The sequence below is a fragment of the Balaenoptera ricei genome, chromosome 3 (genome assembly GCF_028023285.1).
Source record: "Balaenoptera ricei isolate mBalRic1 chromosome 3, mBalRic1.hap2, whole genome shotgun sequence".
In the NCBI taxonomy this organism is placed as follows: domain Eukaryota; kingdom Metazoa; phylum Chordata; class Mammalia; order Artiodactyla; family Balaenopteridae; genus Balaenoptera; species Balaenoptera ricei.
Genome location: NC_082641.1, coordinates 139299125 through 139312154, shown reverse-complemented (window position 1 = coordinate 139312154; position 13030 = coordinate 139299125). Strand labels below are relative to the sequence as shown.

Here is a 13030-nt window from a genome sequence, read left to right as displayed (position 1 = left end):
CCTAGTATAGGATGTGACTTTGATGGGTATATGATCCTCATTGTGCTTTCTTTCATAATGGATGGAGGAAAGGTACAAATGACAGTAAGAAAAGGACAACCACTTGGGTCTGACCTAGAGTACATCAAGAGCTCAGACCTGCAAAGGGAAGGTAAACCAATTGGGAACTTGCCTTTTTTTTTTTTTTTTTGTATTTAAAATATATTTTAATAGAAACACTTTCTCACCATCTTTAAATAAAGATGATTTGCATTTTTTAATATGAAATGCTCTGGCATTAGGACTTAATTGCTCCCTGGTCCACAGGGTTTAGATGCCATGCACTACTAATTCTCCAGTGTTCATGAGGCAGGCGTTACACATGTCCTCCTCTGCTGGAAGTCCTTGTGGCAACTTCAGAGACTTGATTCTTTTTTTGTTTGTTTGTTTGTTTCTAACAGCTTTATTGAGGTATAATAGACATACAACAAAATGCACACATTTGAAAAGCATACGGTGCTAAGTTTGACAAATGTATACACCCATGAATCCATCACCTCAACAGGGACTTGATTCTTAGCAAATGTTTAACCAGTTTCGTTTTTGCCTTCACTGAAGGGATATTCTTGTGAACCTGAGGAGTAGGTGCTTTTTCTAATCCAAGCATCTTTATTGTAATCTTTTTCCCAAATGGATGTCTTTTCCTAGTTTTTATTCTGGTAACAATATGCAGTTGATGAAGGTGCTTTGGATCCCCACCATATTTTTCATGGTCTGCAGGTGAAGGCTGAAAAACTTTATCTGGAATTCTTGACCTGGTAAATTTGTGATGAATCAAATCTGTACAGATGAGAGGCTCTATACCTTTTGTCACTGTTTGTAGTCTGCCTGCTGGCCGCTGACCTACCGAGTGCAAAATCCCTGCAGTGAATATGGTGATTATTCTCTTTATAGGCCACTGAGGGAAAACCAAGCAGAAGAAGGACCTTGCCTTTGTCATATTAACAATAGTAACCACCTTTTGAGAGTTTGCTAAGGTAGGTACTGTCATCACCCCCATTTTGTATATTAAAAAAAATGAGGCTCACTGAGGATACATAAGATGTCCCAACTCACTCCTTTGGAAAATGGCAGACCTGGGATCCAATCTCAAACTGTCTAAACTATAGCTCTTATACACTTGACCACTATACCTACAAACTCAGACTTGCAAAGTAAAGTCATCTAAGGTCCCAGGACTGCTGATGGGCATCTTGGGAAAACAGCCCTGCCCAAACCACAGCCATTCACAGGGCTTATGATGAACCATCACTGTACTTAATACACACTTAAATGCATTATTTCATTTAATTCTCACAATGTTCCTAATGAAGTAGGTACTATTATCATTCCCATTTTATAGGTGAAGAAACTTGGGTTCAGAAAAAAAGAAGTGACATCCTTGTGCCATGCCACTAGTAAATGGTACATCTGTATTTTATTTTACTTTCATTATTCTACTCTCAACATCAATGACTCGGAAACTTTTTACCAACTGGAGATTTAAATTGGGGGCATTTTTATGAATCTAAAAGCAATGTTCTTTTATAAGAAAGCATTTGCTGTCTTCTCCTCTGTAGGAATATATTCTGAGTGAGTCTTTCTTTAGCATCTTAAACCCACATGGCCCTAATAATCATCCATTTCCTGGGCAGCTACAGGGCTTTTTGCTAACTCTAATTCTCTTCCCTTCAGGGCTCAGATCACATCATTCTGTCCTCAGACCCTGTGAGGACTGGCAAATCCAGTGTGGCTCAAATGGAGCCCTTTGTAGTGTCCTCTGCTCACCTGAACCCCAGGCCTTTCCCTCTTTTGAACAACCCTCCCTCCACACCAAACTGCCATCTACCCCCTTCCACCTTCCCTGACTCTCACTTATGCCCTCCATCCCAAATGTCCTAGTCTCCATTCTTCCTCCTGTAAATAGTTTTTAATGGTGCACTGGAAAGAACCTCATGGTCCCTTAAAACCATAGTCAGATTATTGCATTCTTGCCTGGGGCGGGTCTCTTATTCCTTTCCAAAGGAGCTGAGAAATACAGAAAAGAAAAATGGCGAAACACGCTGTGTGATTATGGATAAAAGGAGAAGTCAGCACAATCATTTCCTGATATATATGGTAAAACCTCGACTAAATGAAAACAGCAGAGTGTGGAATTCTGGGTAAAGGAATTTTCTGGCTATTTCAGGATTAATCCTCTACAGTCTACTTTCCTGCTTCTATCAGAGTAGCACGCCAGACAAAATGAGCCTCTGTTGACTGAGGACTTTACACAGTCCTGACGTCGTTGTTCTGGGCAGCCATGGCCACCACAGTTCCTCAGGCAGACCCAAGCCTGCAATTCCCCTCCCCTTGTGAGATGTGCTACATCTAAAGAACTTCGTCTTCTCTCTTCATTCCTGGCAACTGCAGATTTTCTTTCCTGATTTTCAGCCAATACATTTTGTGAAAAATTAAAAATAATATTTAGCTTGGTATTTCTAATGTTGAGGGGGCAGGACTTCTTGCCTCTGTTCACTCTGCCATCTTGACTGAAGTTGACCCCGTGTCTCCCAGTATCTAGTACTCAGCCATCAGGCCATTAACAATGGGGGGGAGCTCTCTTATTTGCCAAGATCTGTCTACTAGCCTATTTCACTGAGGTGAATCGGGAGGAGAAGGAAGGCACCTACTACTTACTTCTTATAATCCTTACAAAAATCCAGAAACACAGGCATTTATTATCTACAACTTTAAAGCCTGGGGAAACAGAGGTTCGAAGAGGTTAAGTTGTCCAAGGTCAGTGAGGAAGTGGCTAAGAGAGGATTTGAATTTAGGATTCTCTGCCTTCAGTGCAGTTGCTTTTCCCACTAGCCTCCACTGGCTGGGATACAGTCCAAATCTGGAAAACTAATTCCTCCCAATCTGTAGCAGTCCTTCTTCCCTTAGGCGGTGGCCTTGAGCAAGGGTGGGCTATTGGGTGCCTGGCAAAGGTACATTCTGGAGGCCTCATCCTCCTGTAAGCTCTAACTACACCAACACTGTCATGGAATGGCCTCATCGAGAGCATCCCTCCCTTTCCTGATCTCTTCCACCTGCCCTCCTCCCTCCCCAGCAAATAAACTTTCCTTTAGTAAGGTCAGCTGGGGAGCCATCTTCTTATAATCTCTGAGGTGAGTTCATTTCCCAAACCAGTGATGCCTGGCTATGCAGCTTGGCCAAATCTGGTAACATTTCTGAATTTCATTTACCTCCTTGTATATAGGGACTCATAGTTCCTCACAATAATATACAGTGTCCCAAGAACATTACCATTCCTGTGGTTTTATTTTGTTTCCAGGAAGTTAAATTAAAAGTACTTTTTAAAAGCTCACAGTTATTGAGCACTGAAGTGCCAGGGGCCGAATCTGTTTATATTCATGTTCTCATTTATCCTCACAACTCTTCTATAGAGTATGCATTTCATTATTTCCATTTTGCGGACTAGGAAACTGAGATTAAGTAACTCATCCAAAGTCACATACCCAAGAAGTGAATGAGACTGTCTGAATTAACAGCTCAAATAAGTGACTTCTATCTTCCGATCTTGATTAGATTATAAAGTGTTCTTTCCATTTTTCAGGTGTCAAGAGATATGTTTAAATTCACACATGAGCAGGATGAGGAGCAGATCTGGCCTGGGGCTTAGCTTTATGGACGGGGCTTTTGTGACACAATCACATGGTTTCATAAGGATGCGGAGACTCGGAAATGTGGTGACTCCATGAACCGAACTGTGTTTGGATGCAGCCTCTAGGCACAGCCTCCTCCCTGCCAAGGTCTGGAGGCTGCCTGAGTTCTTTCTTCAAGCAGTTGGCCCTCCCTGTCCACTGCTCTCTAAGTGAGCTCGCTGGCTCTGTGCCCACGCCCAGGCCTGGGACTTACAGCCTGGGCTGCCCTCACACCCCTGGGGGGCCTCCCACAGCCTCCCGAGCCTGGACTGTGGCCTGTGGCCTGAGGACCTGGCTCCCCCAGAAGGCATTGCTCCCTGCTGGCAAGGTGCCAACTGTGGGTGAGTTGGGCTAAGCCCAGGGCAAGGGAGGAACGAGTAGAGAGACAGCTTGATTCTGTGCCCTGACCTTGGCATAGAGAGATGCCTGGGGGAGTGTGAATCCCAGTGACCAGCCCCAGAAGCTTGCAGGAATTTTAAATTCCTGAGTTGGCCCTGAATAACCCCCTGCTGGAGCTGCAGATGTCTCCATTGCCAAAAAGCCCAAGGATGACCCAAGTCCTCTCCCACGGAGACCTCCCATCCCTGAGCCCCCCTGGACGTATACACTGGGGCCCTCCACACAAGGACAGTGTGCCTCACTCACGGAGGTCAACTGAGGCTGGAAGGACAGCTGGGGTCAACAACACCCAACTCCCAAGTGTTGATGGTTTTGTTTTATGCTTCAACTCCCCCTCCTCCCCTCTTCCTCCAACTTCTTATCTCTTTTCTCTTCTCTCCGATCACAGAGCCAACATAGTCTGGGTTCAAACACCAGTTCCACTTATAATCAGTCATGTGTCTACTGGAAAACTACTTAACCTCTCCGTGGCTCAGCTTTTTTTACCTGTAAAATAAGGGTGATAAAATCTCTGCCATTTCTAAGAATTGGAAATAGAGCATGCTAAATGCCAAATACTTGATAAATGGTAATATGATAATAACTTAGTATTACTATTATGCAGTGTGGTAAGGAAATTAGCTAAAGGGATTTCACTGTATCTCCAAGTATACCTACCAGGTGTGTATAACATTACAGCTCAAGACTTTTAGGAATAAGCCCTTAATCAAGGTTCAAAGGCTTTTAAGAATAAAAATATGGGCATTACAGCTATGGAAAACATTGCAGAGACTGCGTGAGGATCAATCGCACAGGTCACCCTCTGTGTGTGCAGATTTTTCTGTTCCTTCGGGTCTCTCTAGGTCCTCAGATACAAGTTCTTTTATCTGTCACTGCACAACACACACACACTTACAGACCACTCCCACTTTGGGTCCTTCAATCTTGAAGAGAGCAGAAAGATGAATTACAAGTTCACTGCTCAAGAGAGAGCAAGAAATCTGCTGTGATGTTGGATGGGCTCAGCATCCCTGTCAGCAGAAGACCCTCCGGCTGATGAAGCTGACCACAGGGACAAGATGGAGGTGGGCTAGCTCCACAGAGGCAGTCCTTGGGAAAGAATGGTGTCAACAGTCTCTCGCAGGTATTTTACTGTCCCAGATTAGAGTCTACCCCACATCATGCCAAGCCCTCTCTTCTCCAACCAAATGGCTCTCTGTGTGTCTCACACTAGGAACAGATAACCAGATCTAAACTGGGAGATCAGAAAGCTAGCTCTCCAAACTGGGAGACTTTGCAGGGTCGGGGGAGGGTGCTAAAGCATCAAGTGCAGGAGGCAACAAACAGACTGCATGTTCTTAATGTTCAAGACTAATTATTCACTAGAGTAAAAAATGAGAGCGAGAGAGAGAAAGAAAACAAGCCCCTGATCTAAAATATCTAAAACTGAAATCCTTCCCCTGAAGAAGCACACATCTGGAATTCATTCCCTATTGCAGCAAGCCATGGACTAGCTCTCCACCAGGACCCTGCCCAGCCACCGCACGACGGCGACTGAATGCAGGCTGTGCTGCATGGAGGGCTGATAGAACTTTTCACGGATAAATATTCCTGCCAAAGTTCATTTTCAAGCCACGGTTCATAAATATACAGTATTCCAGCAAAAAAGTACAGAATGTCCTCCTGGGGTTGACAAGCAAATAGTTTCATAAATAACCCTCTTGACACGTGCAAGATGTTAACATTTTTGAGGTTTTGGGTAGGGGCAGATGCAGATTTAATTGCTCGATTCAGACTGGAGCCACTCTGGACTTGGATGTTACCTCTTGGGCGCCTATGGAAATGTTTTTCTTGGTTTGAGAGAGTTTATGTTGCTTGTCAGCACTGAGGACAAAGGCTTCTTCTCAGAAAATTCTGGGCCAGTGTGCTGCACAGGTGAGTCTGACCAGATCTGTAAGCGAGGGGACCTGCACTGGGGTGTCAAATAAATTGCAATCCCTTTTGTAGGAGGAGGGCTAGGCTGAGCCACAGTGTTGACTGTTGTAGAGGCACTGAGTGCCCAGCCCAGGCAATGTGTACATGAAAGAAGGAAAACGTTCCAAAGAAGCCTCATATATATATTTTTAAAATTATATTTGTTGCCTAAAGCATTTTTTTTTATTAATTAATTTATTTATTTTTGGCTGTGTTGGGTCTTTGTTTCTGTGCGAGGGCTTTCTCTAGTTGCGGCGAGTGGGGGCCACTCTTCATCGCGGTGCGTGGGCCTCTCACTATCGTGGCCTCTCTTGTTGTGGAGCACAGGCTCCAGACGCGCAGGCTCAGTAGCTGTGGCGCACGGGCCTAGTTGCTCCGCGGCATGTGGGATCTTCCCATACCAGGGCTCGAACCCGTGTCCCCTGCATTGGCAGGCAGATTCTCAACCACTGCGCCACCAGGGAAGCCCAAGCCTCATATTTTGATAGTAATTTTTTTTTTTTGATAGTAATTTTATTTTCTTTTTTAACAGCAAATTTTGGGCAGATCCTGGAGTGGGCCAGATAAACACTGAGTCTAGGGGGATTTTAGTATCAGAAACACCACTGGATCTTAAATTAGTGCGTGGGACAGATTGAGGTTTGTCAAACACGCTTTTCATACTGACCCTAACACACTGCTAGATTTCCCACCTCTGAAGTCCACTGGGGTCCAGCCTATTCACATGCAGAGTGTTATCTGGACTTAATGAGGACATTACACTCCTGAGCATCTCAATGTCATTTATATGGTGCTTTAAAGTTTTCCAAGCCCTCTCACATCCACAATGGCAATTGAACCCCAGAGTAGCCCTGTGAGATAAACAGGGCAGGCACTACAATTCCCATTTTACAGATGGAAATGCAGAAGCCAGGTGAAAGGAAGAAAATTGCCCAGGGATCCCAGATAGTAAATGGCAGAACAAGGATTCACATTTAGGCCCTTGGCCTCTTGAAGCTCTGTCAACAAATTGCTTGGTTTATCAGACATGCTAGGAAAGCAGAGAGCAGGGCCAGAAGGAAATGAGCACTAGGACAGCAAGATTTTGATGAGGGACAATGAGAGGAAGGCTCATGCCGGGGACTCTGTTCTAACGGGAAGCCCACAGTGTCCGACTTTCATTACACCTTAACCAGGAGTTGGGAAGATAACCAGTCACATCAGTAACCTCTCACTCCAACTCTGTGGCTGAAGCTGGTGACAGGCACAACATCGCCTTGATGTTCTGGGGTGTGAGAAGGGCCTTTGCAGCTCTCAATTACAATATATCGACGGACTGCACGGCAACCTGATTCTGTAGGTAGTTCTGAATTTGCCGGTGAAGATAGGAGCTTCCTAAGTTTTTTAAAGCAGAGTAAGAAATCTCTCCTTCCTCTCACTTACTAGGCGTACTGTGTTTTTGTACATTGACTAAAAGGTCTAAATCAGTTTGCAATGAATGTTAAGATAAAGATAATAGTAGTAATCACTGTCATCTAACAGCTGAGCCAGGCTGCAGTGCCTCAGTTAAGCACTTGACATATGTACCCAATTTATTGAGTGGGCTGAACTCAAGGGAGGCACAACCAAGCAGTGGATGTCTTTTGCCTTCCAAATGCTGCACCCCCAACGCTCCGCAGACTCCCGCCCAGCCCCTTGATGACATCTTGGCCAGTTCCATCTGCTGCTTTCTCATCAGTTTAAGTTAAGAAAACAAGTTCTGTTTTGTTTGTTCACACTCAATTCAGGTATTAAATGGTCCCCTTGAGGTGAGATCAGAACTTCAATATCCCATCTCACTCAGACTCTGCCTCCCCCGCAACCTCTCCAACTCGAACTACAGGGATCTGCAGTGGGGATTGTGGGGGGCTGTAATCTCTTTTATCACTTAACTTTATTTCCTGTCCCTGTGACTGGCTGGCTTTTTCAGAGTCAGGGTAGAGGAGGGGATTAAGGGAAAAGGGACCCTCTTACAGGGCTGCTGGAATCAGTCATCAGTGCCCTCTTTGGCAGGTGCCTGCTTGGTGGCCTCATGAGCACACTTGTAGATTCTCAGAGGCTCTGGTTGTACACTCAGGCTGACCTCTTGTGACATTCTTAGCTCCTGTCCTGGTTGTCTGTGCTAGAGCATCTTATTGCTGGGGGCCCATCATGAGGGCTCAGGCTCTGCTGGCTTCTGCAGCATCCCCTTGGCCCATGGGAAACTCATGCATTCTTGCCTTAGCAATGGGTAGGCTGTTGTCTACCAAGTCCTATCTCCTGGCCCCAGTGTGGTGTGTATCACCACCCTACCTCCTGTCTTTTGTAGACTAACCTCTGTGGTCACGAATGTCACCAAAAGCATGCCATGCTATCCCAGGAGTCCTCCCACTGTTCTTGGCCCTAGCCCCAAAACAGCACTGGATCCTGTGGTCCTGCACCTTTGTGAAGATACGGCCAGGTGTTAAGTGCCTGCCTCAGCTTCTTCTAGGCATCCCCAATCTCTGTGAATGTTTCTCTTGGCTGCACTCCCACCTCCAACACATTTGGGTTTTGAAGGGACACTCCTGAGCTGGGGAGGGGACAGGCAACAAAATCCCTTTCTAGGCTCTTCCAACACCCTTTGAACCTCCAGTCTTCTTTACCATTGCTGGTTCATGGGGTTATTGTGCTGAATTGGTTCTGCTCTCCTATTTTTTAAATTACATCTGCCCCAGGGAACTAGCATCCCTGTTTAGCATATGGGAGTACTTACCGTTTATTGTACTCTGTGTGGGAGATATAACTGAATTTTAGAGACAACAGGAGGAATTTAAACCTAACATCCTATCTATATACCTAAACGTTACAAAAACACATGCCAGCTAGCTCTAATTATTCTTAGAGCTAGGAATACTGAACACGGGGACACTGAGGCTCGGAGAGTTCAGCGAGTTGCCAGACCACACACAGCAAGGCAGTGGACTGGGTCTCACTCTGGTCTGTCTGACCCCGAAGTCAGTGCTCTTAACATGGAACGTGAGGATGGTGAGGAAGTCATTAGGCAAAAAGTCTGCAGACACAGCTAAAGACAGAAGTGGGAAGGACAAATCTCAAACCTGTGTCCTGTTTATACTTGTTTTCTTTCAAATAATTGTCATGTTAGTCCAAACAACAGTATCCAAAAGCCTTGATTTTGGTTGTCTATAAGCCTTGATTTCGGTTGTCTATAAGCAATGGTGGGGCAGTTAATCTTGTGAAAACTCAATCACGCTGGCCTCAATTGATAAGCACAAATGGCTGTGACGAAGGTGAGGGAGCCAAGTGCAAATAACAATGCCATTAGAGTCGACAGCAGAAGTGTGATTAAAGAATGTGCTAACCAGAGTTCCCTGTGTGATGTAAGTCCTCTCACCGATCTCCTGCTTATAGTCAAATGAAAAATTATACTCAACCTGCGAACACGGATTTTCCCTTTCAAAATGCATTCACATCTGTGACCGCTTTTTTTTTTTTCCATTGGCGTATAGTTGCTTTACAATGTTGTGTTAGTTTCTACTGTACAGCAAAGTGAATCAGCTATACGTATACATGTATCCCCCCCTTTTTGGATTTCTTTCCCATTTAGGTCACTGCAGAGCATTAAGTAGAGTTTCCTGTGATATACAGTAGGTTCTCATTAGTTATCTATTTTATACATAGTATCAAAAGTGTATATATATATCAATCCCCATCTCCCAATTCATCCCACCCCCTCCCTTCCCCCTGGGTATCCATACGTTTGTTCTCTACATCTGTGTCTCTATTTCTGCTTTGCAAATAAGATCATCTACACCAGCGGTCCCCAAACTTCTGGGCACCAGGGACCAATTTCATGGAAGACAATTTTTCCATGGATGGAGGGGTGGGAGGGAGATGGTGCAGATGGTAAAGCGAGCGATAGGTGGGATGGTTCAGGCAGTAATGTGAGCCATGGGGAGTGCCAGATGAAGCTTCGCTTGCTCGCCCACCACTCACCTCCTGTTGTGCGGCCCGGGGGTTGGGGACCCCTGCTCTATACCATTTTTTTACATTCCACATATATGCGTTAGTATGCAATATCTGTTTTTCTCTTTCTGACTTACTTCACTCTGTATGACAGTCTCTTGGTCCATCTACGTCTCTACAAATGACCCCATTTCATTCCTTTTCATGGCTGAGTAATATTCCATTGTATATATGTACCACATCTTCTTTATCCATTCCTCTGTTGATGGGCATTTAGGTTGCTTCCATGTCCTGGCTATTGTAAATAGTGCTGTAATGAACATTGGGACCGCTTTTAATGTGGCCCCTGCAATACGGCAGTTGGAGCCGGGATTGCGTTATTGTCCGGTTGTCACATAAGAAAGCTGAGACCTGTGAAGATGAAGGCATCACAAGTGCCCCCAGCAGGTGAATGGCAGGGTAAGGACTGGAGTCTTTTGCTCAAGTGACACTCTTCAACAGTATATTCAAAGAGACCTCAAGGAAAGCAACTGTCCTTGGCTGCCTATGAAGCTGAGTTCCTGCCAGCTGCTTCTGTGGGCACAGGGGAGAACCCTTTCCACCTGCCTGAGTCTTATTTTGTTCCATCTCGCTGTCTGAACCCTCACGGTATACATTCATTTCCATGCATTTTTTTATTTTTCAGGAGAAAACAGAAGACAAATCAAAGGGCTAAAAACATAGGGACAAACTTGATCCTGTCCTATGTTATCTTCAGGGGACCCACAGACCCTGCCTCCTGAATTCCCTTCCCCTCTGTCCAAGGGAAGCACCGGGATGAACAATAACTTCAGTAATAACTCCTGTTTGTTGAGCACTTACTTTGTGTTAGGTATGGTGCTCAGTGTCTTACAAGCACTTTTTCCTTCCCTTCAGGTCCATAGTGTCTGCTCTAAAATTTTGAGGCCAGGTGTGTTTCGGAAATCAGTTTTTTAGTTGTTAGAAAGCTAAATGGTACACCTGCTATATGTTATTCTAAGCCCAGCAGGGTCTGCAGCAGTGTTTAATTATCAAAACCATTCATATTTCTGTGATGAAACACAGAAATAGTCATAAGAGGCATAAAATAAAAGCTGTAGACAGCCTCATGTCAATATATGTCAGCTTTTCCTGCCAGGTCACAGTGTGCCAAACAGTGAAGAAACTTACAGTTTCAGAGCTCTTTGGACTGTGGAATCACAGATGACACATGGTGGATCTGTATTATTATGCTCATTTTACAGATTAGATACAGATGTTCAGAGAGTTTCCATAACTCGCCCAAACCACAGAGCTGCTGAGGAGCAGAACTTGGATACCAACCCAGGCCTCCTGATTCTAGCACCTGCTCATCAACCTCCATAGAACATTTGTCTGTGGAAGCATCAGACACAGACACTTCCACCAACAAGCAGCTGTAATTTCCATTCATCGAGGGCAGGGGCAGCAGAACCTTTGCAATCTCTCAATCCAGTTTTAATAATAATCTACCATGTCTGGACACTGATCTAAAATCCTTGCTACTAAGGGATGGTCCATGAACCAGCAATATAGGCATCATTGGGAGCTTGTTGGAAATGCAAGATCTCAGGCCTCATCCAAGACCTATGAATCACAAATACATGTTAACAAGCTCCCTGAGTAGTTTGCTGGCACAGCCTAGTTTAAGCAGCTCTGGCCTAAAACTCTTTTCTTGTATGATTTCATTTAATCCTCACAATAACCCCATAAGGTAGGTGCTATTGTCATCCACCTTATACAGCTGAGGAAAGTGAGGTCCAGAGAGATTAATAACTTGCCCAAGGTCACACAACTGGTAGGTTCCAGACATGAGTGCGGGCTGGCCTGACTCCAGGGCCCAGGCTGTTCACTACTACACTGTCCTTTTTCTGGCAGGCAGGAAGTGAGCCTCAGGACACACTCAGGGACATTGGATAAGCCTGCTCCTCTTGATTAGTAAAGACAGAGACGAAAATCAAATTGCAAATTGGTGGTTCCAAGGAGACTTCCCTCCACTGTCCCCATCCGCCCTCCCTCAGCTCCTTTATCTGACTACAGTAGTCGGCAGAGTTGTTTACACCTTTTCTCATTCTCTTCCTCCTGGACACATGGTATATCTTCACTTCCTAATCCCACTTCAACACAAGCAGGGCCATGTGACTTGCACTGGCCAATGAAATGCGAGTGAAGGTGCTATGCATCATTTCCAGGCTGGTGCATTCAGTTGTCAGTGCCCGACAGTGCAGCAGCCCCTGACCCCTGTAGTGATCCTGGAAGCACACGGGGAGATGAAGCCTTTATCAGCCTGGGTCCCTGACTGATTACAAGGAGCAGAGCCCCTACTAAACCCACACTGGACAGACAACAGGAATGAGAAACAAACCATTGTGCTTTGAAGCCTCTGAGATTTGAGGGGTTGTTTGTTACCCTGGCATAACCTAGCTTATCCTGGCTGATCCTCTGACTCATCTTCCTCTGCTCTGGAGGGACTGATTTACGCTGTAGGAATGCCAGCCAGCAGCTCTGTGGGTGGGAAAAATGTACCTGTTTTTGGGTACCCAAGCTAATAACCTCTTTCTCCCTATTTCTTGTGAGAGTTCGTCTCCTTCTCCTCCTTTCTTTCTTGGTGCCAAATTTATTTCTGATTTGTTTTCCTTGTTGAACCTCTACAACTCCTTATTTTCCAAGGCTATTTTTAGTGGCTCCATTCTACCCTGAAGGAAATAGTTCACATCTTGGTGCCCAGGGCTTTTTTAGCTCCTTTTAATGGGAGAGGATAGTACATATCAACAATTCTTTTAGCCACCATGTCATTTCCCCAAGAGGCTCAGAGAAGAACACAATGTCTCCAACAGATGAGTTGTGGTTATTAGTCTCCAAACTCCTCACTGTACATAGTTCTCTCCGGTACAAATGAGATACTAACTTTCCGTTGCCTCTTTCCTTTTGGAGGTTAAGCCTATGTTCCTTCTACCTGGTGATTTCCTAGT

The 13030-nt window shown here is 45.0% G+C and overlaps 1 pseudogene; it reads right to left on the bottom strand.

Annotated features, from left to right (window-relative positions):
• Positions 1–277: 277 nt before the first annotated feature.
• LOC132363414 (large ribosomal subunit protein uL30m-like) lies at positions 278–1039 on the bottom strand (annotated as a pseudogene).
• Between the last annotated feature and the right edge of the window lie 11991 nt (positions 1040–13030).